The 23,283-nt window shown below is 50.1% G+C and overlaps 1 long non-coding RNA gene across 2 annotated transcripts; it reads right to left on the bottom strand.

Annotated features, from left to right (window-relative positions):
* Positions 1 to 3,667: 3,667 nt before the first annotated feature.
* On the bottom strand, positions 3,668 to 16,389 carry LOC133259458 (uncharacterized). Of its 2 annotated transcripts, XR_009740402.1 has the most exons (4): positions 16,308 to 16,389; positions 14,822 to 14,949; positions 8,105 to 8,156; positions 3,668 to 6,875 (listed from the first exon to the last, which is right to left on the bottom strand). It is a non-coding gene; the product is annotated as an uncharacterized LOC133259458 (long non-coding RNA). The 2 variants fall into 2 exon arrangements; XR_009740401.1 differs by lacking the exons at positions 14,822 to 14,949; positions 16,308 to 16,389 and adding an exon at positions 11,907 to 12,246.
* Positions 16,390 to 23,283: the final 6,894 nt, after the last annotated feature.

The following is a 23,283-nucleotide window of genomic DNA, read 5'->3' as shown; positions in this document are numbered from 1 at the left end:
TAGGCTATGGAATATTGTTTAAGCTCAGTCTGTATACAGATGGCATGCATTCAACAAATATTTACTGAGCACTGATTTAAGTGCCAGGCCTGTGTTAAACATTTGCCTACATTATTTCTCACATTCTGTTATCAACCTCACTTTGTAGATGACAGTGGTAGACTTGGGGAAAACAAGGAACTCACCCAAGGCCACACACCTCAGAAGTGCATAAGGAGGGGAGCTGAGTCCAGAGCTTGCACTCCTCATCACCCCTTAACAGAAAGGGGTCTTCTCCAGGAACCACCAGAGCACAAAGCGCAATAGGTAATAAAACTGTCAGGCCACCTCAGGGCTGAGGAGAAGGTAGTAGAGGGGTGAATGTCTATCTTTGGGGGTTAGTACCTTGGAAATGGATTCCTGGAGGAGGTGTCAGTTATTCAGGAGGGCAAGAGGTGTGTGTGTGTGTGTGTGTGTGTGAAAGAGAGAGAGGGGTGGGGAAAGAAAGTGAGAACATGGCAGAGGAAATCACTTGTACAAAGGCCTGGCAAGGAATCATTTTCCCTGGGTGAAGCAAGGGGGCTACAGTGCAGGGATGTTTTCAGTGTGATTTCCTCTCCACTGGTTTATTACTGCTTATCAGAGGCACGCAGAAGACTTTCTTTTTCTACAAATTTTAATAAAAGTTCCTTTTAAGCGTGGGAGAAAATAAATAATAACATGTCAAACCCATGATATTATATATGGTAGTGCTTGGAATGTAGCTAAAGTTAAGGCACAGGTTAAGAAAGAGCTTCCCTAGTGGTTCAGATGGTAAAGAGTTTGATCCTTGGGTTGGGAAGATACCCTGGAGAAGGGAATAGCAACCCACTCCAGTGAGCTACAGTCCATGGGGTTGCAAAAGAGTTGGACATGACTTAGCAACTAATACTTTGACTTAAGAAAGTGCATCAGGATAAATGCCATTATGGAGGGTGAAAGGGATGGTACAAACAGTGAAGCTGGGGAGCCCAGGGGAGCTGAAGATTCAGGAAACTGGGTCCAAAGATGTCTCTGTCCTGTCCAGGTTGGGCACCTTGCTCTTGGACTTTGTCTGAGTGTGAGTGGCTCTTTTGTCAATAATGCCACATTCTTCCAAGTGGGGGGAACGGTGTCCCAGTGCTGTTAACCATGAAGGGATGATGTGTTACAGGCATTAGGGCCAAAATCTGTCCTGACACTGGTCAGGAAGAGCTGTGTGCTCTGGGGAAAGAGCTAGGAGGGAAGCCATGGGAACCAGTCAGCCCAGAGCAGGGACTCACAGTTCAGGAATGTTCTCTGGTCTCATCCTGACCATAGCCTCAGAGCCGTGGCCATTACACGATTGGCTAAAAATACCTTGGTCCTGGGCTAAGGGCTTACATTTAGAGAACTGCTCTCCAGAGGCAGCCCAGGGAGAGCTGATATAACCCAGGGTCAGCAGGCAGGCCTTCTGGCTGCAAAGGTCAGCCAGCCCTGGATGCTTGCACTTGGCTTCTGCCCGGATGGCCTCAGCACTCAGGCTCGAGCGAAATGCCAATTTTGGCGCCTTTGCTTAAGAGATTTGCAGAACTCTGTAGCCCAGTCCTCTCTCTGCTTGACTGTCTAAACAGAAAAACTTTACTGGGAAAGTTTGCAAAGGAACACCTTGAAAGGAAGCATGCATACTATGCTAAGTTACTTTAGTCGTGTCTGACTCTCTGTGACCCCAAGGACTGTAGCCCACCAGGGTCCTCTGTCCATGGAATTCTTGGGTCAAGAATACTGGAGTGGGTTGCCACGCCCTCCTCTAGGAGATCTTCCCGACCCGGGGATTGAACCTGAGTCTCTTACATCTCCTGCATTGGCAGGCAACTTCATTATCCCTAGCACTGCCTGGGAAGACCAAGGGGCAGGGCTTTAACCCCATAGTGCTTCAGAAATGCACCCCCATGTCTCTGGGCAGCTGCATCTCAAATTCCTGCAAGGAGAAGTGGAACTCACAGGGACGTGGGCGCTAGCATTATGCTTTCAGGTCTTGGCCTCTGAGGAGGGACAGACGTGGACAGGAAATGAATCAGTTCATTTGGGGAGGGGCTGTGGGTAGGAAATCTGTCCAGCTCTTGCTGCTGACCAGCCTGGGGCAGCGGGTAGAGGAGCTGATTAATGCCCCAACTATGAACAAGGAAGATGCTCCAATGAGAAGCCACACAAACAGGCAGGACTGTTGTGCAACTGATTTATGAGCATAGGCCATCTCTTCAAGCAGACACTAAGTTTCCAGGGGCAGAATCCGGTGGAGCGGCTCTTAATAGTATAATTCACCACAGCTGCTTGAGCCCCTAGTACGTGCCAGGGCCAAAGTGCTTCTCCCTGTTGTTTAGTGACTAACTGGTGTCTTACTCTTTGGCACCCCATGGATTGTAGCCCACCAGGCTCCTCTGTCCATGGGATTTCCCAGGAAAGAACACTGGAGTGGGTTGCCATTTCCTCCTCCAGGGGATCTTCCCAGTCCAGGGATTGGACCCACATCTCCTGGATTGTAGGATGATTCTTTACAACTGAGCCACCTGGGAAGCCCACTTCTTCCTGTACCATCGTGATGAATCCTCATGGCAAGTGCACCTGGCTGGACCCTCCGCTCACTGGGGTCCTGAGGGCTGCCTACATGACACTGCTGGCCATGGGAGAGTGGGGACTGGCCTAGAGTCCTCCGACACTCTGCTGATCTGCCTGGGCTGACGTTCCCAGGGTTAGGCAGGCAGGGAGCCCTTGTTCAGTGCACTGAGGGATCTCATGGGCTGTGATTAATGGGACCAGGTCATGATCCTAGCATTGGTTATTTTTGAAGGCAGGATTTGGCCAGGATCCTGAGGCTGAAATAGAAGGTGCACTTTTGCTCTCTGGTGGGGTATTCTGCTGGGTTCTTGGTGACCTTTGTCCTAGACCAGAAGCCTCTGACACAGACTATAGCAGCGGTTTTCAAAGTGGAGTGCCTCTAGGCCAGCAGCAACATCATGACCCAAGAACTCCTTACAGTGCGTGTTCTCAGGCCCAGCCTCAGACCTGCAGGCTCAGGTGATGCCAGTGTTGCGTGTATCAGCGAGCCCTCTCTGGGGATCTGATGCTGAGCCGTCTGAGGAGGGTGGCCTGGGGAGATGACCGGTCCCCCTCACGTCCTTCCTTGTGGTCCCTGAGAACCTCTGTAATGACAGGCAGTGTAGAGGCAGGTCCCGACAAGGAGGCCCTGATGGTGAGTTGCCCCTCTTGGGAAGGGCTGGGGGCTGGTGTCAGGTCCTTGGTGTGTGTGGGCAGTGAAAAGATCCGTCCTGGCTGGGCAGCTGTTTCAGGACAGGGCCCTAGTGAAGGGCAACCTAGTTAGTCACAGAAAGCGTGCTTCTCTCCCATGACTGCTCCGAAGTGGCCAGGCCTGCTGCGAGGGGGCTTTCTGGTACCTATGTACAGGGAATTCAGGGACCCCACTGTGCTCCCCAGCATCTCAAATGCACAGAGAGATCTGAGCTCAAGGCTGAATGTCAGCCTCTGATTTGGACTTTGTTTCCACTAGGAAGACAGATTGTTCAACTAATGCACATTTTAGCTTCAGATGAAATACCCAGGCGTTCAGGATCTGCTGTTCGTTTGTAAAGTTTCCTTGCTCAATACATCATTCGTTTGCAGAGATGCCACTAACTAATAATTCAAAGTGGGTATACTTCACTCAACCACGATTAAAGAACTATAGCATACTTTTCTGAATGCCAGCAGCGAAATCTGCTTCCACCATCCATCTTTACTTTGATTAAACTGTCCTTAACTAATAATTCCAGATGGAAGGATTTTAAATCAAGCATGGGGCTGGAGGGATCAGGGCAAACTCTCAATAACCATGAAGACATTTATTGCAAACAGTCTCCAGATGGGCGATTCTTAGGTCCTAAGAGTGAGTGATACTTCCTGGGATGATGTTGCAGAATGTGGGCCATTCACACCCATTGCATAAGAGTTGGGCAGCGAGGTGCAGCCTTCACATGCTGTGTTCTCGGATGGACGGCCAGGTTCTGGGAGTGTCCCTCCGGCCTGTCTTGCCCACGCCTGGCCTGGAATCCTATACCCTAGTCACGCTGAGATTCTCCTGGCTCCCTCCCTCTTGCCTGCAGGTGCCAGCTGAGGTGGCCTGGCCAGCACCCAGGCCCCGGCTGTGTTCTCCTCTGGCCCGCGGGCTCTTCACATGGCCCCCTCACATGGCACGGGGGAAGTGCGCCACCTCCTGGCTTGTCTGCCTTTCCGTTTGGCCACAGGCAAGCCTTCCAGGGGCAAGTGCTGTCTTAACCTCTTCTGTTACACTGCACGGAGCCTGGTGCGAGCTGGATGCTTCAGCAGTGAGAGCTGAAGTAACAGCTGAGTGACAAAGCCCCTTGCTGGTTCCTGTGGAGGACAGATGGCCGCAGGATACATGGTAACGATGGATGGAATGTGCCAGAACGGCCCAGGGAGCTTGTTAGAAATGCAGAACCCTGGGCCCCACCCCAGGCCTGCAGCACCTGTGTCTGCATTCCAGTAAGTGTCTGAGATCCCCCAGTGATACGTGTACACCTTAGAGTGGGATAACCACTAACACCCATTATCATCGGCAAAACGTGTTATGCTTAAGTACATGTCTGTGACGGAATCTATGGCCTTCACTTGATTTTCATGTCACCTGTGACCCCCAGACTTTAATCGTGGCCTCAGGACCATCGAGTACAGGCCTGTGTTGATAAGCAGTTGTGCTTCCTTGATCAAATCCTATGAACTATTTGGAATAAGATTCATTACGGGGCCTTTGTGTTCTCGGATGGATGGTGAGGTTGTGAAGTGATGATGAAGTTATGTGGTGATGAAGGTGGTGATGGAGCCTCTGGAAGGCTGATGCTTGCATGCTGGGTGTTTGGCCCAAAGTTCCCAGGGGTCAGCAGGGCAGGGCACTCAGCAAGGGGTGGGGTGGCGTGACACTGGAGCCCACAGGATGGACTAGAACCTGCTTTAGTGTCGTAGCACCCCAAATCGACAACATGAGTGATCTGCTGGCCACCTTCACACATCACTGGTCATGCACTTGGCCCAGGAGTTGCTGGAGCCAGAGGAGCCGCTGGTCCTCTTGCTGCCCTGGAACAATTGGCAGCGACAGGCAGGAGCTTCCACAAGGCCTGGCCCATCAGAGCCCATTTCACGCCACGTCATGTCTGCCTTCCAAGCTGCCCAGACATTTCTCTCCTGGCCACCCCTGACCTGGAATACACAGTCAAGGGAATGTGGGAGATGTAGATTATACCATGTCAGGATAAGGACTCACACTTGCCAGCCACATCCCACTGGGTCCAAAGCTTAACACACACTCAAGTTTTATTTCTACTTTGGGGACAGACTTTAAAGTCATGTTTGAATAGCAGAAGAGAGAGGAAACAAATTACCCCTACTGGTTTCTGAAGTCCCACCAAACCCACGAGGTATTCAGACACCAAAGGGAAAGTGGTTTTAGAATTTAGCACATTTTGATTATCTGCCAAGAAGGTCAACGTAGAAGATGACAGATTTGTGACCAAGATCAAGGGGATTAGCAGCTTCTTGGGCACCCTTCCAAAAAAAAACGGCTGGCCTGAGGTCATCCAAACTGCTCCCAGCATGGAAGCAGAGAGCCACAGAGATCTACTCTGAGAGGAAATAGGACCAGGAGAAGGTCCTACTTGAAAATTGCACATAAAGCATGCTGGCTGAATTGTCAAGTGGAAGGAAAGTTCACTGTCAGAGAAAGAGTGGGGCTTGTTTGTCACAAGAGACAAAGTGCAGGGCATTGCCTAGAATGGGGACATCTCTGCCACATTATTCTGGACAGTAAGATAAACATGAGTCCGTGTTCTGATTAGAAATGCTTTTCACTCTCAGGGATGAAAATGTTCCCCATTGTAGTTTACATTTCCTGGTCCTCTGAGCAGTGGCCCCTAATGCAATTCTTTCGGGAGGCCCCAAAGAATTGGGAGTCCTAGAGACAGAAGGTTTGAGGCAGGGCATGGGGCACCAGGGAAGCGGGGTGAGAGGACCTGGGAGAACAGGACCCTGTGTGGAGTCTTATTTCCAGTTGTCTGAATTCTGCTATCACTTGCCTTTAGCATACTGCTCCTCCTCTGAGGCATGCATGGGTGCGTGCTCAGTTGTGTTCAACTTCGTGACCCCATGGACTATAGCCCGCCAGGCTCCTCTGTCCATGGGATTCTCCAGGCAAGAACACTAGAGTGGGTTGTCATTTTCTTCTCCAAGGGATCTTCCTGACCCAGGGATGGAACTGGCATCTCTTGCATCTCCTGTATAGGCAGGTGGATTTTTTCCACTGAGCCACCAAGGAAGCCCTACTCAGAAGCATTGTGCAATTTTATGCCCACTAACTCTGCATGAGCCTTGGTGGGGTCATGTACTTGGGAAAGGAAAAGAGGGCATGTTTGGGTTTGAGACAGAATGCAGCAGTGTGTGAACCCCAACTATGATAAAGATGAGACATAAGGGGTCCTGGACAGAAGTAAGAGGAAGGGTTCGGTGACTGTCAGAAAGGATATGCCCTGCTCCTTGATTTCCTAGAATCCTCAGAAGCATACTGGGGAGGACTGAATTCACCAGAGAAATATGTGATGTTGACACTTGGGTTATTGAAACCAGATGGTGAAGGGCAGGGAGGTTCTGGAGGCTGGAAGATTGCTGCCCAGGTGTCCAGGAGACGTGTCCCATCTCTGGGTCTGCCACCCCAGGACTCTGCTGAATGATCACAGGAAAAGGATGCCATCTGCCTCTTTGGATCTCCTGAGCAGTCGGTGGTCTTGTCTGCCGGTGTGGAGCTGGTGGCTATTGACAGGGCTGAAATATTGTTCCTAATGGAGTGGGGATGAATTAGCCTGGTAATTTGCCCATGGTCTAAAACCCAAGGAACATCTGTTTGAGCCATAAGGGGCATATTTTTGTGGCTGGAGGGAAGCCCAAGTTGAGGGGTTTGATTGCAACCATCAGCAGGGGTTGTTTGGAAGCTTCACGGAGAGAAGGCAATGAATTGCCACCCGGCACAGTGGCTCTAGTCCCCTGCGTAGTTACCCTTCTGCCCTCAGAGCCCATCTATTTTCCCAAAGGGTGGTGGCTCGAAGTGGGTTAGCACAGGCTGGCTCCTTTGCTCACACTGGGCCAGATAACCGGGGCTAATAATCCTAACGACAACAGCTCCAATTTACAGCACGCTTACCGAGCTCCTGCTGTGTTAAATCCACTATCTCCAGCTCCCCAACTTTGGTCGTTCAAATACCACCTTCAAGATCTTTGTTGTTTGTGTAACACTGGTCCTGTTATCGCCTTCATTAAAAACAAAATTGTTTGTGTAACACTGGTCCTGTTATCTCCTTCATTAAAAACAAGACACAAACACACTTTCATTTTCCCTCTTAAAATAAATGGACTTAAAAAGTAAACCTCCCAAATGGAAAATGTCTTCTAAATGGAAAACTAATAACATTTGTCACGAATGGGAGAAAACCATAAAAAGATGATATGAAATATGTAATTAGAGACTTCTGGTTTCTGGCCCGGCAAGTAAGAAGCTGAAAGACACCATTTCATCTTGAGAACAGGTAAAAAGCTGAAACCACCAGCTCGTCTTTGATCTTTCAGAGTAGTGAGGTCACGGGGCAGACTATTGCTCCCAGACTGGAGAGACTGACCGGAAGTATAGAGAAACACAACGTGCTTGGGCAGGAAGCTCGCAGTGGTCAGTCCTGGGGTCAGGATACCTAAACTCTGGTGGTTTGCTGAAGCTCAGTGTGGACAAGTCTGAGAAGGACAAACTCCAGGAAGATCCAGACATCAGGGTCCTGACACCGTGTGAATTTTACCTGGAGGAGCTCGGCCAGGTTTTCATAGTGAGTGTGGCAGGTGGAGGAGAGAGGGGTTGGGGGAATTCACTCTTGTTTCCGAGAGGGTAGGGGAAAAGGAATCATTTTTAAATACATCAGGGCATTATGTTTTCAATAAGGTCTGCCCTCAGGAGAAACAAGTCAGCCAGAATCTAACCTCTTGGGGATTCATCAGTGCCCCCCGCCCCCCGCCCCCAACTGACCTGGAGGAAGGGAAATACCCAACTCCTGCTCACAGCAGCCATTCTGTCCCACCTACGAGGAAATAAAAAAAGTCAGAAACACTTGTGAAGTTCACAGCGCAGAGGCACAGGCTCATTAAAAAGACTGAGACCTCCCATTCCTCACCAACATATCACTAAAGGCCTATTTACAGCATTTCCTTTTTCCCTCCTGGTACATCATATTCACTTATCAATAAAAAATTACAAGGCATACCAGAAGACAAAAAACACAATTTAAAAAGACAGAGAAAAAGAGCAGAATCAGATTCAGATATGGCAGGGGTATTTGGAATGATCAAACCACGAATTTAAAACAACTGTGATTAAGATACTAAGAGCTTTAACAGGTAACATAAACAGCATGTAAAACCAAATGGGCAATGTAAGTAGAGAGAAATTCTAAGAACTGAAATGAAAAGCTAGAGATCAAAAACGCATGAGAGAAATGAAGAATGCCTTTGATGGGCTTGTTAGTTGATTGGATATGGCTGAGAAAAGAATCTTTGCGCTTAAAGATCTCAACAGAAAGCAGCCAAACTTAAAAGGAAAGAGAACAAAAGATTAAAAGAAAGAAAAAAACAGAACAAAAGATCCAAGAATTGTGGGGCTACTACCAAAGGTACGACACACATGTAATGGGAGTTACAAAAGGAGAAGAGGGAAGAAACATGTAAAATAGCAATGACTGAGAACTTCCCCCAAATGAACGTCAGATACCAAGTTACAGATCCAGGAAGCTCAGAGAACACTGAACATGGTAAAATGCCCCTACACCTACCTACATCTAGGCTTATCATTTTCAAACGAACTACAGAAAAATCAAAGATAAAGAAAAAATCCTGAAAGAAGTCAAAGGAAAAAACACACAATACCTCTCGAGGGGCAAAGACAAGAATGACATCCGACTTTTCAAAAACTATGCAAGCGAGAGAGAGACGTGAAAGATATAAAGTATTGAGAAGAAAACCCCACCAGTCTACAGTTCTGTATCCTGTGAAATTATCTTTCAGAAGTGAAGAGGAAACAAAGACTTTCTCAGTCAAACAAAAATTGAGGGAATTTGTTGCCAGTAGACCTGCCTTGCAAGAAATGTTAGAAGTTCTTTAGAGAGAAGGACAATGATATAGGTCAGCCACTCACATCTACACGAAGAAAGAAGAGCATCAGAGGAGGAAGAGGCCAAGGTAAGATAAAAACCTTTCTTTTTCTTATTCTTAATTGATCTAGAAGATAACAGTTTATTTAAAAGTAATTATAGCCACGATGAATTCCATATGTGTCTCTATATAATCTTTTGTCTGCTTATGTATAAGTGAAATGAATGAAAGTATCTTTTCCAATAATAGCTCTCATTAAATTAAACCCAAGAAACTTACAGCCCCTGGATATAGCAGGCTGTGTAAACACAGCAGACATGTGCTGGAATTTGTTTAGAAATTATCATGTTGGTTTCTGAGGCTTCTGGTGATCAAAAAGGCATAGGTTGTCGGAGTTTAAATCTGAGCAAATCTTACCCATTGAGCAAGTCACATCAACCTCTCTGGTCTCAGCATTCCCATCTCTGTAATATGGCAACAGCGGTCCCTACCTCACTGGCTTGTTATGAGGCTTAGATAAGTTCATGTAACGCTCCACAAGGTTAGCTGTAAACATGTTCACACAAGCTCACAGCCCGATTCTTGTAGGAAAAGAGACGTGGCCAGGAAGCTCACTGCCACCCGAAGGGATGTCAGGCTGTGTCGTGTGTATACAGGAGGAGACTGGAAAGAGGGCGAAAGCGTGCGGGGAGAGCAGTTACTGCTTTAAGCTGAGAGTGGGAGGAGGCGGCCCGAGACCTTCTCCTCACTTTGCCTTGTCTACCAGGCAGAGGCCTCTTTCCCATTCCATTTATTAATTGAGTAAACTCCATGATCCTAAATGAAAACACACCCTGAGCAGCACAGACAAGCACTGTTCTCTGCACACACCGCTTCTAGAAAAGCAAGACGAACGACTGGTCAGCGAGAGACGGAGATGGAGCCAGAGCAGCTGCGTGTGTGGCTAAAAGGCCCCACGGGGCTGGCCCGTTCGTTCCTCCTTCATCAGACTGTTCATTCATTTGTTCATTTGCTCACTCCAACATTTGTCTTCCTGCCTCATGGGTTCCTTTCTCTCCCAGATTTTGGCCCCACATATTTTCATTAGTCTGTTAACTCTTTGATATCTTCGAACAGATGATTTTAAATTTTTGTCCAGATTTTGTTATTTTTCAAATGAGAGGACTGGTTCAGAGACCTAGGCTAGTGTTGTCTAGGAAGAAGAACTTTCCCCAAACTATGTGCATGAAAACTTAGAAACATCTTAAGTCTAAAAATAGGGGGTCCATTATTGTACCTCCAGGTAAATGGAATAATACACTGCCATTAAAAGTGTTAAACATTTTATTATGATGATAAAATACTAACAGTAAAATTTTGAGGAAAAATCAGAATATAATTCTTTTATATTATTACCGTTTTTGAAAAATGTCTGCCTGAGCATAGGTATATGACGAGGAAGAGTCACCTGAACTGTTTATGGTGGTTACTGCTCACTGGCTGGGTTTCTTCTCTATAAGCTTCTACAAACCCTAAATTTTATGCCTAGAGAATATATTCCTTCTAGAGTCAGCTTCAGGCACACAGAATGCTGTGTTACCTCTGTCGGGATGCTCTGTGTACTCGAGCAAGCCTTTGTGCCCGCACTGATGTCCACTGGAGGCCAGTGCCGCCTTGCGAGGGTCCTTGGGCCTTTCAGACCTGGAAGCTTCGTTTCCCTGATTTCCTCTCCGAGTTTGGGGGTAGATGAAGAGGGCACCGGGTGTGTCTCCTGGATGTTTTGTTTGCTGTTAAATTTCTTATCCATCTTTGTCTCATCAGTACCTCTTGGTGAACATTTATTGAGTCACCGCCTGCTAACACCACACTAAATGGACCGAGTTATGAAATGTTTGTGCTGGACGAGAGCTTAGAGATCCTGTAACAGACGAAGCCTTAGGTGTGAGACACACATGCCCTGCCCCTGCTGGGTGTCCTAGGTGGGGTATGTGTGAGTCTGTGTGTTTATATGTGTTAATGTATGAATGTGTGTACGTGTTTATGTATGTGTATACATGTATATGCATGAGTGTGCATGTGTGTATACGTGTGTGAGAATATATGTGTATATGTGTGTATATATGTATGCATGTATATGTGTGCGTGTTTGTGTACGAGTGTGCGTGTCTATGTGTGTAAGCGTGCATATGGATGTGTGTGTGTGTATTTAGGGGAACATCCACCACTCCTGAGGTTCTCCATCCTCTCCCGGCAGGCTGCTTAGGGCAGGCTTGTGGAGCCCCACGTCCTGTGGAACGTCCTGTGAACACAGAAGCCTGGGGCCTCTCCCTGTGGAGGTGGGCTCTCAGCCTCCAGCTAGGTGGGGCCACATGTTGTCTTCACAGCACACAGTTCAGAACCCTGCATGACTGCCCGCTTGTGGTGCTGCCCGTCTCCTCAGCCTGGCCCACGCTGCCCTGCCCACCAGGCCCCTCCACGTGGCTCTTGATGCTGAACTCCTCGTCATTCTGTCCTTCAGTTGTGGCCTGGTCCCTCCTGGCACGAGGCCACCATTGTCACAGCTTCTCCCCTTGCTGGGACACCCCCTCCCACCTTACCTGTTCCCTTCACTGCCTACGCTTATGCTCCCCTCTGAGTTACCTGACTCAGCAAAGTCACCACATTCCCTCCTCAGAGCAGCATGGGAGAGGAGCCTCGTGACTCACCCGTGCAGTTTTGGTGTCTCCAGGGCAGGAGAGTGCCAGACAGCATCCCCAGGGCCTTGTCCCAAGCTCCTGGCCTCTCTGCGTCCCATCTTACTAACAGGGGTGGCCCACGGGGTCTCAGGAGCAGTCAGTCTAGGAAAACTCTCAGAAGGCTGGACGTACTGTGCAGACAGCTAGCCATGACCTGGTGCTGGTTATGGTCACAGCTTCAGGGCAGGGATCTCCCGCTGTCGACCTCCAGGCCTTGTCACCGCTCCTAAAAGATCCGCTTTCTGATTCATGGGCTTCCTTGTCATGAGAAGGAAACGCAGCCCTTCAGCCTCAGCAGCCCTTGAGACCACCTTCCTACTTGCTCTCTCTGCAGACATGGCCTGATGCCCACGCACTTCCCTCTTCTCAACTCAGACCAGTCGGAGAGGCTGGTCACTAGCTTTCTCCATCTGGCTCTGGGGTGTTGCCCCAGCAGGAAGGAGTGGTTTCCGGCTCACATCCTGCGCTTTGAGCCTTGTGAAATCTGGATGGACAGCAACGCCCTGCAAGCCTGAGCATGTCCAACGACTGCCGCGTCTCAGGAGGTTACCTGTCCTGAGCATGAAACACAGAGAAAGGGTATCGCCCGGAGGCAGGCCAACCAGCAGTTTTCACAGCCCTGGGCCTGGGGACCGCAGGTCCTCTTTGCAGCCGTTTGGCTGATGGTAAACTTTCACGACACAGTGCAAAAGCCATTTAGCACCTTTACAGAAATTGGAAATGGGTGTTTCATGTGTGGTGGTGCTGAAAATTGAGAATAATGACAGAATTATTAACAACCGGCTTCCCGGGCTTGGACTCTTAATTGCCTGTGGTCTGTAAAGCTGACAACTAAGCACTGCAGAATCCAAATGTGAAATATTTAGTTTTGGGAGTCTGGGAGAATGGCTTCTAATTCTTTTGTTTATTGGTGGTGAGAAGTGCCTTCGGGGTAGAGAGATGTTGTAAAGGCAGCAGAGAGCATTGAGCTTGGAGCCACCGGCCCAGGTTCCTGCCCTGATTCTGTCTCCGTGGGGCCTGAGGTTCTCGTGGCTTTCAGGAAGCCGTGTAAACTGATGAGGACAAATGCTTCCTGTGTGACGATGCATCTTGCTCGGTTCCATGGTGGCACTGCAGGCAGCTACAGTGGGGAGAGGCTGAGCTAGAGTCGAACGGAGTGCTTTCCTGCAAGACTTCTCAGAGCCTTGAATAGTGTTATAATGACAGGAAATATTTATTAAGCACTTACTCTGAGCCGTCACAGTACACCACTTTGCATTTGGCCTCCTTTTATCTTCATTAATCCGTAGGCCAGGAGAAGCTGCCGTTGTTGTTCAGTTGCTAAGTCATGTCTGACCCTACGACCCCATGGACTGCAGCACACCAGGCTCCCCTGACCTTCACTGTCTCCTGGGGTTTGTTCAAACTCATGTCCACTGAGTCAGTGATGCCATCCAACCATCTGGTCCTCTGTCCACCCCTTCTCTTCCTGCCTTCAATCTTTCCCAGCATCAGGGTCTTTTCCAGTGAGTCAGTTCTTTGCACCAGGTGGCCAAAGTATTGGATCTTCAGCTTCAGCATCAGTCCTTCCAATGAATATTCAGTGTTGATTTCCTTTATCAACTGGCTTGATCTCCTTGCAGTCCAAGGGACTTTTAAGAGTCTTCCCCAGCCCCACAGTTCAAAGGCATCAGTTCTTCAGTGCTAAGCCTTTTTTACAGTACAGCTCTCAGATCCGTACATGAGTACTGGAAAAACCATAGCTTTGACTATATGGACCTTTATCCATATATCTGGGGCTTAGAGATTATAAACAACTTCCCTCTCGTCCACAGAGCTACTGAGTGGAAGTGCCGAGTCTTTACCATGGGTCTGTCTGACCAAAGAGCCTGTCCTCTAACCATCATACTCTCTGTCTCTCTATCCTGTCCAGAGAACCCTAGATGGAACCTTGAAATCATGCAGTTCAGTGCTTACATTGTCCAGATCAGAAGATGAAAGTCAAAAGATGGAGGCTTCTCTTAGCCTCTGAGGGGATGGAGATGAATTGCAGGACCCCTCTGCCCTGTCCTCCACTTTTCCCACATCCCTCTTTCTTTGGTGCTCCCTCAGGGTCCCTTGGAACAGGAGGACAGGGCACCTGGGCCGTTTGCATAGTTGTTGGTATGTGTGCGCAGGTGCCTTCGTGCGTGGCTCCACCTCCTTGCTGTGCAACTCTGAGCAGCTTACTCAACGTCTCTCTGCCTTCACACCCTCATCTGTAAACTGTGCCCCTTACTCAGGTTTGATATTGAGTGCTGATAGAGTAAATATGTAAAGTGGGGGAGTCATAAGCTGCGGGGCCAGGTGACTTTCCCCAGTGCACCTGGGGCCTAGAGTCTGCTCTACTCAAGGGATGGGTCAGCCAGGCGGCTCTTGCCAAGGGAGGAGTAAAATTGGCAAAGAATTCTTCCCAGAAGGAAATGAAGGCCTTTGTGAGCCTGGGAAGCAGAACTCTTCTTCTCCCATGCATGTCAAGGAGCGGCCAGCAGATGACAGAAGCGAGCCAGGAAAGGGAGACTGTGCCCTGCCTGTCAGGCAGCAGCTGCCTTATAAAATCCCGTGGTGTTTGCTTGTTGTATTAAGAGGTCTCCAGCCTGAGAGCCGTCCTTCATTCTGAGCAGGACTCTAAACAAACTCAGGGGCTAAACAAACCCTGGGGCTCCCGTGTGCTCCCAGCAGGCACTGATGCCCATGTGCTCCAAAAGTGGGCCCCTTGAGGAGGCGATGGTCTTCTCTCTGCTCCTTGAACACCCAGAGCACTGAGGCTCAGGGTGGGACTGGTTAGAGCACGGTACTCTAAGAAGTAGTCCTTGACAGTGTTCCCAACAGGGCAGTCCTGGTGCTGTGGTTCATCACTCACTCACCATTAAAGGTTGATGGGCCTCGACTGCATGCTGGTCCTCTTCCCAGCTCCGGGGTGCAGAATGGCCAGCGCATGACAGGTCTGTGACTGCCAGAAAGCTCACGTTCCAGTGGGATGGAAAGAAATAGCCTGCAAGGAGTTAAGATAAAGCAGGGTGGTGCTAGGTGCAATTAAGGAAGGGAAGAGGCTGTCCGGTAGGATTTATGTAGGGGACAGCTTTAGCGAGGGTGTTTGGGGAAGAAAGGATGAGACCTGAGTTAGCGCAAGGAGCCGCCGCCCAGGTAGCTGCAGGGTGTCCCAGGCACAGGGGTGGCTGGCCTGACCCTGGAGGTGGAGTGGCTCCTGTGTTGAGAACCAGTGTGGTCCGGTAACAGCAGAATACATGGGGTGGGGGGAGAACAGAGGTGGGGCGGGGGCCCGGGCACCTGCAGGGAGGATCAGGAGTGGATTCCACCTGCAGAGAATGTGACATTGTCTGTATGGTTCAACCTGGTGCATCCACACACATCCCTGAGGATCTGGTCGTGAGCTTTGCAGACCCCCTCCTTCTGCCAGCCCCTCCCTCCAGGTGACTCAGTTGCCCAGGCGTCTGGAAACATCTTCAAGCGGCTTCTCGCTGTGTCTCAATGACATCATTTCCCCATGGTCTCCTGCAGGCGGCTGACCCGTCCCTCACCTGCACATATGGCTCTCCCCGCCTCCGCCCCCAGCTCCGGGTCTAGGGAGGCCCTGAGCAGTTTGCTGGGGACTCTTGGGGGTGGGTGGGGGGCTCAGGCCTGCGGAGCCAGTGCCAGAGGCCGGCATCCTCCCCTCTCCAGCTTGACTTGTTCCTCCCCTGGTGCTGGAAAGCTGAGACGTGGTCTCCACATCTGAGAAAACAGTTAAACTGACAATTCCTCACAGACTTCGGTTCAAATCCTTATTAGGCTGTTAAGTGAGAGGGGATTTCACTTCCTTCCCAGGCCTCCTCTCAAGGCCTTGCCTCTCCTGGCCTGCTGTAGTCACACGATGTGGCCAGGGAAGCAGCCAAGGTCCCGGCAGTGTCTAGGGAAACTGGGACCTGTGCAGTGAAGCTGAGGCTGGGGAGTCCCCAGGACAGGGTCCAGAGGGCGGGTGGGGTCCCAGAGGTGAGCCTAGCAGGTAGTCACTGAGGGGTCCTGGGAGCATGTGTTCCAGGGACACAGCCATGGAACACCTGCCTCCTTTGTGTGGATCTTACATTGTACATGTAAACAGAAGTACATGTAAACACACACCCATACATATAGACACACACACACGTATACTCACACATACACACATAGACATACACAGACATGCAAATATACACACATAGATACACATATACACACTCAAACCCACGCATATAGGCATGTATGTATACATGCACAGGCACACATACATGTACACATACATATATACCTATGCCTACGTACACACAGCTGTGCACACATATGGATGCCTATGCAAACGAGGTAGACATATACCTGCATAAATCAGCCAGCCTGGGTCCAGCCCTGGTTCACTGCGGCCTGCAGGGAACTGCCTGCCCTCTGCGGGCTTAGTTCTTACCTGCAGCTGGACAGGGTGACAGCACATTTTCAGTGAGAAGGTGACTGGGCATTGTGACCCGGGGCTGTGCATTTGGGGCACCCTTGAAACATGAGACTTCCTGGGGGCACACATGGTCCTGTTAAAAACTGGATACTGCTGCACAACAAAGTAAATTTGAGGAAAAACCAAAACAAACTTTCCAATGGAACTTGGGGCCCCACCTGTCTCGACTCAGATCAGTGTCCCATTTAGGAAAGCACAGTCCAGTGAACAAAACCCCTCAAGGTGAGTGGAGTCTCGATGTAGGTTTCTCAAAGGACGTTAAAAAGATCCAGTTATGACTTCTCGCCACACCTAACCCTCTTCTTTGGCTTTCTGCTCCCCAGGCTCTCTCGCCCCCCTCCACATGGTACCTCTTCTAGAACTTTCTCTTTCCCAGACCCTCAGCTGAGCCACCCTCAGGGGCCTTGTCTTGCTTTCTGCTCCTGCCTGGTCCCGCCCCCTGGTGACGTCACCCCAGCCTGGGGCTTGTGTGGGGAGGAGGTGGATGGGGAAACAGCACAGGGACCATTTTCTGGAACAGGTAATGGGGGAGAGGAGGGCTGGAGCCCTTCCCCGTGGTCACTGCGCTTCTTGTCACACACAGCGATTGGTCAAGTAACTTTGGGAGACAAGTCCAAGTACTGACCACCATGCCACCCAAACTCCCATGACCTGAACAGTCATCTTAATGACTAGTCAACATTTCATGCAAATTCACCCATAGAATAAAAAGTCCCTGTGATGGATCTGCGAGGATAGGCCAGCAGAAAGCACGGTGTGGGCATGCAGCTGAGTGGCCCGGTGGGCACTGCAGGGACCCCTTCGGTACCCCGGATCTCCTCCTATCAGACCTCCCCTGCCTCCCTGCCTGGGGGCTGAGCCCTCCATGGTGCCCAGCTTGCTCCTGGCAGGCTCTGGGGGCACTCCCAATGGGCTCTACCTGAGGAGATCCTTTCTTCAATCTGCATTTGTGGGGCTACATTTTATATGTGCCCCTTGCAGTGGAGAAGGAAAATACAACTTGAATCTGATTCTGTTCAGTGCAGTTAAATATTGTACCTCAACACTCCCCTCTGTGAGATCTTTCAGTGTGGACTAATTAGAAAGGAGGTGTTTTATATGCTTGCATTATGCCAAAACCCTTAGTGTGTTGTTATATGGGTGTTTCAGAGCGTTTTAGTGGTATTTGGAAAATTGTTTGGGGGTTTTTGAACAATCCGGGAATGTGTTATTGTTTTTTCCCATTCACATAATGGGATCTGAGCTTCTGATATCTGAAAATTCACTCTGCAAAGCATTTTCAGGAATTGATAATAGATGGATAATGAGAGGCACCTGTATTATACTTGGTCTGAACTGCTGGTGGAGGTCGTCATATGATTGGCTGAGGCCAAACAGACTGAGAGTGGGGAGAGGACAGGGGTCCACATGATGAATCCCTACCTCTCTTTGTCATTAACAGAAAATTAGGAAATGCCTCAGGGAACCTGCCGGGTGATCAGCTGCTGAAAATCCTCTCTTAGGGCTCCCCTGCTAGTTGTCTGGTAGCAGCCCCCTGCCACGACCACGGCAGGGAAGGGCACCTTGCTGCCACACTGCAGCTGGATGCTGGTCCAACCTAGGGCTGTGCCAGGCCGAGATGCAGGCTCTGTCTCTCACAGTGCCAGTTGTGGGCGAGCTGAACTTGAAATTAATCAGAGTGCAGCTGATTGATTTTCTCAAGGCTGGCACTCATGCCAGGGCCCTGGAGGCCTGGTGGGTCTATTGTGCCAAAGTGCAGCCTGGCCTGCCCCAGAGCCAGCTGCAGCCCAGATTTCACCACAGCCATTCCTGCAACAAACTGGGGATGGCCAACAGCCTGCCTGACACTGGGGCGTGGACTATGCGTGCCCACTGCACCTGGGAGCTGAAACACCTCGGGTTCCGTCTGAATACACCTGTGGCCTGAAACAGTGGCTCTGCCCTGAGCTGCAGCTTCTGTGTTGGTAGGATCCAGGCAGACAGAAGCTGCTCTGCTTCTCCTCCTCAGGCCCCCCTGGCCTCCACTGTGATGTCTGCCAGGGACAGCCACCAGTGACCCTGTTAATTAAAACCACAGCATCGGGGCAGGAAGCACATTACAAACTCTCAAGTCGTGTTTCCCTAATAGAAATCTCACTGTGGAGGTGTCTGCAGAGGTCAGGCAGACCAGAAGAACCTGTCAGTCTCAAATGAACTCAAACAGGCTTTCTTAGTTTACTCACCTGGGGGCCTGGAGGCAGAGCGGGGAGCAGGGCCTGCCATCTGCCGCGGATCAGGGCAGCCCCCTACACCTGGAGCCCCAGATTCCATCCTGGGACCGGGAGATGGAGGAGAGAGCCGGGCTGTAGTGGAGGATCAGGAACGGCTGAGTGGCTGCTTCGGAAAGTGCTGACCCAGGCATCTGGGAGTGAGCCTGACCGGCCACCTCTGTGCAGAGCTGTCTGTAGTCGGGCAGCTGTAGTAGATTAGAAAATCACTGTAAAGTCGTGGCTGTGACTAGGGAGTGGCTCTGTCTGGGATCCATTAGTCACATACAGAATTCCTCCTTTCCGTGTTTCCTGGCCCAGGTTGCCACTTTGAATGCTCATGGCTCTTTGCAATTGACAGTGTCTCAGGCCGGACAGAGCTGGCTCCTTGGAGAGAAGCTGGAGTGACTTGAACAGGCCCAGAGGGAAAGGGAGGCAGAAAGCCTCTTGAACGTGTGGGCCCAAGCCTTCTGTGGTGGAAGGGGGCCCCACTCCTGCCTCCGAGGGGTTAACTTATTCGGGGTTCTCGGGCTAATTTGTGAAATTACGTCTTTTCACAGGGCCGGGAGAGAACAGCCTTAAATAGGGGCAATTTAATTCCTGGATCGCTGTCCTACTCAACGAAAAGCCAAATTTTATCCTCTCTCTTTCATTTGCCCATTTAAAGCCTGAAGCAGTAGGGCTGGGAGGGTGAGGGCCTGGAGTTACTATGGAAACACAGAACCTGGAAGTGGACACACTGCCTGAGTACAGACCGTGGTCCCCGTGCCGGACACGGCTGCTCTTCCTCTCCTCTGCCTTTGAGCTCTGCCCACCTGCGGTCCTGGGGAGACCTGGAGACCCCAGAGTCCAGCCTGCCCTGCAGGCACCTGGCTTTCCCCGAGACTCACAGAGCCCTCCTATCGGCTCCTTCTGGAATGTTCTCCAAATCCTCCTCCAATTCAACTCCCTATAACTCCACAGCAAGCAACACCGCATGATAAATGGCCATGCCCATTACTGTCTTTGTTTTATTCCTGGCACCGTGGGCCTCTGATAAGCAGGTGGGGGTTTCAGATGCCTAGGAGCAGCTCCCCAATTCTGTTGGAGCTCAGAATCCTCCAGTGACCTGCAGCCACATGAGAGGCCTTCTTGCCTCTCAGTATGCCCTGCCCTGGCTCCAAGGACTTTCAGTTTTTCCTTAGAGTCAAGGCATAGTGTCCTCTGATGGAACCAGGCTGGAAGCCACAAATTGCTGCTGGCAGAAGCCGGGGGCCTCAGCAAGGGGAACTGTGAATTTCCGGGTGTGGGGCGCAGGGCAGAAGTATCTGCAGAACTGGTGGCACCTGATTAAGTCTCTGAGACAGTTTTCTCAAGCCTGACCTTTTTCCCTTCTCCCTGAGCACTGTCACCTCCCACCAGGATGATGTCCACAGGCTCTTTCCTCTCCCTCCTTCTCCTCCTTATAGCAGCCAGGGTGGTCCTTTTAAAAGTCAATCAGATAATGTCTCTCTCTCACTGAAAATCCGCAGTGGGCTCTCCTCTCACTGGGAGAAACAGGAGCCCTCGTCATCTGTCCCTGCTTGTGTCCTCCACCTCGCTTGGTCCACGCCTGAACCGACTATAGCAATCCACAGCCACACTGGCTGCCGTTCTGCTCCTCCCAGAATCCCCCTCTCTCTTCTACCCCAGGGCCTTTGCATACACAGTTCCACTGCTGCAATGCTCTGCCCTTCCTCCCACACTCTGCCAGGAAGGTTTCTTGAATTTCATCACCATCATCCCTCTTCAGAGAGGCCTTCCAGAGGGTGCCCTACTATTGCCCAAGACATACTCCTGTTTGTGTCCTTCATAGAAATGATCAGACTGCTTAAAACGTGTTTACTTGTTTGTTTTTCCTGTCTTTTCTACTGTGCTGTTGGGTGTTCCATCCAGGGCCTTGCACATAGTAGGTGATTATTTTAGTTAAAGAGGTAATAAGAGTACAGCAGGCTATGACCCTGATGCTCTCAGAGGCTCATCTCAAAAAGGGTTCTTTCTTAATCTCAAGGCTCACTCTCACCTAGTGCTGATGGGTGGGGAACTCTGCTCGCCACACTCCCGCTAAATGGGGGTTCTGCCACCTCAGAGCCTCTTCATCTGGACTAAAAGTCCTGCAAAGTTTGCCAGGAGGAGGAATCGAAAGAAAACGGAGGCGTGTGGCTTTCACAGCCTGGCAGCCCTGTGCGCCACTTCTATTCTTGTCCATTTGCCCTGCCCAGCCACACAGCTCCAACTTTCTGGAAAACGGAGGAGGCAGGATGCCGGGTGAGCATGAACAAGAGGCTCTGGCGCAAGAGATATTTATGAGCCAAACATTCCCTAGGGGAGGGTGACCACACCCATGGCAACAAGCATGGAAGCCTCCCTGAGACTTTCCCTGCCTGTGTTCTTCTAGACACTAATGGTCCTGCTGAACAGCAGGCAAGGACTCAGGACAAATTCTCCATTTCCTTTCACATGGACTCTGACCCAGGTGATGGCGTAGCTGTGTCTTCTGCAGGCGGTGTATGTGTTAGGAGTGGACAGAGACTCTGCAGCCATTATCAGGCGCTGCTTGCCTAATGTTCCATGAAGCACCCTGGGAAACAGGCCACCACGGGAAATAAACGATCATGTGGGCTCAGGCGACCTCCAGCTGGCTTCAGGGGCACCCTGTTCCCCAAGGGGCCTCGTGCCTTCCTTGTGGCTCCCAGGAATGGGTGGCAGAAACTAGCCCAGTGATTTACCTCCTGCCTTCCTGTGACTTCTCCCCGTTCTGTGCATCTCATGTTTAATTATGAGGCTGTGGATGGCCGGGATATTAATTACAGGGCTGAGGCTGTGTTACTCAGAGAAAATCAGTGCACACCTAATCTCACTTTCCTCAGGAAGGAAAATTGTATTTTTCCTGATCTCAACAAGAATGCCAGGGAAAGGAGTAGAATCACACGGAGGAGTTTTAAACTAATGAGATTCAGTTTAAAAAATTAAAAACCATTTTATATGGAGAAGGTTGGGAGAATCTATGTCTGAGATTTGGAGTTTCTCCTCAGCTGTGGTGCCTGGTGGTGGTCTGCAATAGCCCCTATAGCAAAGGGGCTATTGGCTTTCCTGTGGGGAGGGTCTGCGTGCTGTCTTAGGCAGAGTTAGCTTGGTTCCTGGTATAAAGCCAAGAATAGTTTAGGCTGGGTTTTCTAAATACATAGAGCAAAAGCATTTCTTGGCAAGAGTTCTTCTTGGCAAAAAGCAAGCATGTATATTCCAAAGGGTGAGATGGGGGGGAGAGTTTGACATATTTTGGTTTGTGAATAAATATAAACCAGACTAATATTAATAACAATAGCAACAATAATAAGTGTTCATTAAGCTTGTGTGACACGCGTCTGCATTCCACGTGCTGCGGGTGCTCTCTGCCATTTCTTCACAGCAGTCCTGAAGGTGCTTCCCACTTTACCCTCATTCATCGCTCAGGTGTTTATGTATACATGCATGCACACACACATGTTCTTGCACTCGCGTGTGTGTGCATGTGTGTGTGTGTATGTGTGATGCTCCACACCTGGCTTGGGGGGTGGTCTACTTCATGGGTTCCCCAATAGCATGATGAGGCTGGTCTCTCACCTGCTGCACCTCACAGGTGAGGAGAGTGCTGATTCTGAATGGAAATGGAGGCTGCCCAGTGGAGGTGGGACCCGGGCACAGATGAAGCCAGTCACGAGCCTGAAGATCCCTTCAGTCCCACACTACTCTGTAGTTTAGTCTTTATTCTGATTTTTTTTTCCTCTTTTCTTCCAGGTAGTCCCTCTTGTGCTCGGTAGGAGCTGGATGGGACTGTTTGGGTGCAGCTTGTTAGGGCTCAGGCCACTGGCTGACTTGTCCATCTCGCCTTTCCCAAGATCCATGGGGCCCCATGAAAAAGTTGGCTTATGTGATCAATTATTCAACAGAAGGACAGAAAGTTTTGTTTGCATCGAGCCTAAAAATCTGGGGTGGACAATGGTAGCTTATTAATAAAAGGAGTTCCCCCACGTTCTCATCCTGCCCTGGAAGACAGAGAGAGCCATGGAATCAGCTCTGAGGGAGGCATCAAGTTCAAGCTGCTAATGACTTCCTAATCACGCAGAATAAGAGATACAGCCCTTAAAATACACCAGACAGCCAAACATAATCTTTGCTTTTCCCAGTATCATCTAAGGAATCCAGATGTTCCTGTAATGACAGCTCTACAAACAGAAGACCCAGCTGTAGGACTGACTTCTCAGTGTTCATGTGCCTCCCCAAGTCTCCTCCCAGGCTGGGGTCCTGACTGCTGCTCAGCATGGCCGTAGCCCCCACTGGCGTGCAAGCAGGGAGCTGTTGGCACAACCACACACCACAAAGGAGGATGCTGGGAGGAACCTGCTGAATGTCAGCGTGACTAAACCTGGGACACATGTGAAACCTTTGTCTGTGGTCCTTAAGCAAACCTTGGGGGTCTGGGTGTAGAAAAGGATGACTCAATCTGTTTAAGTCATCCTTTTCTACACCCAGACCCCCAAGGTTGAAATACATTTAACTCAAATATTCAAACAGGGACTTCCCTGGTGGTCCAGTGGCTAAG

Source organism: Bos javanicus, chromosome 13 (assembly GCF_032452875.1).
Source record: "Bos javanicus breed banteng chromosome 13, ARS-OSU_banteng_1.0, whole genome shotgun sequence".
NCBI classification, from domain to species: Eukaryota; Metazoa; Chordata; class Mammalia; order Artiodactyla; family Bovidae; genus Bos; species Bos javanicus.
This window is presented reverse-complemented; position numbering and strand designations above follow the sequence as displayed.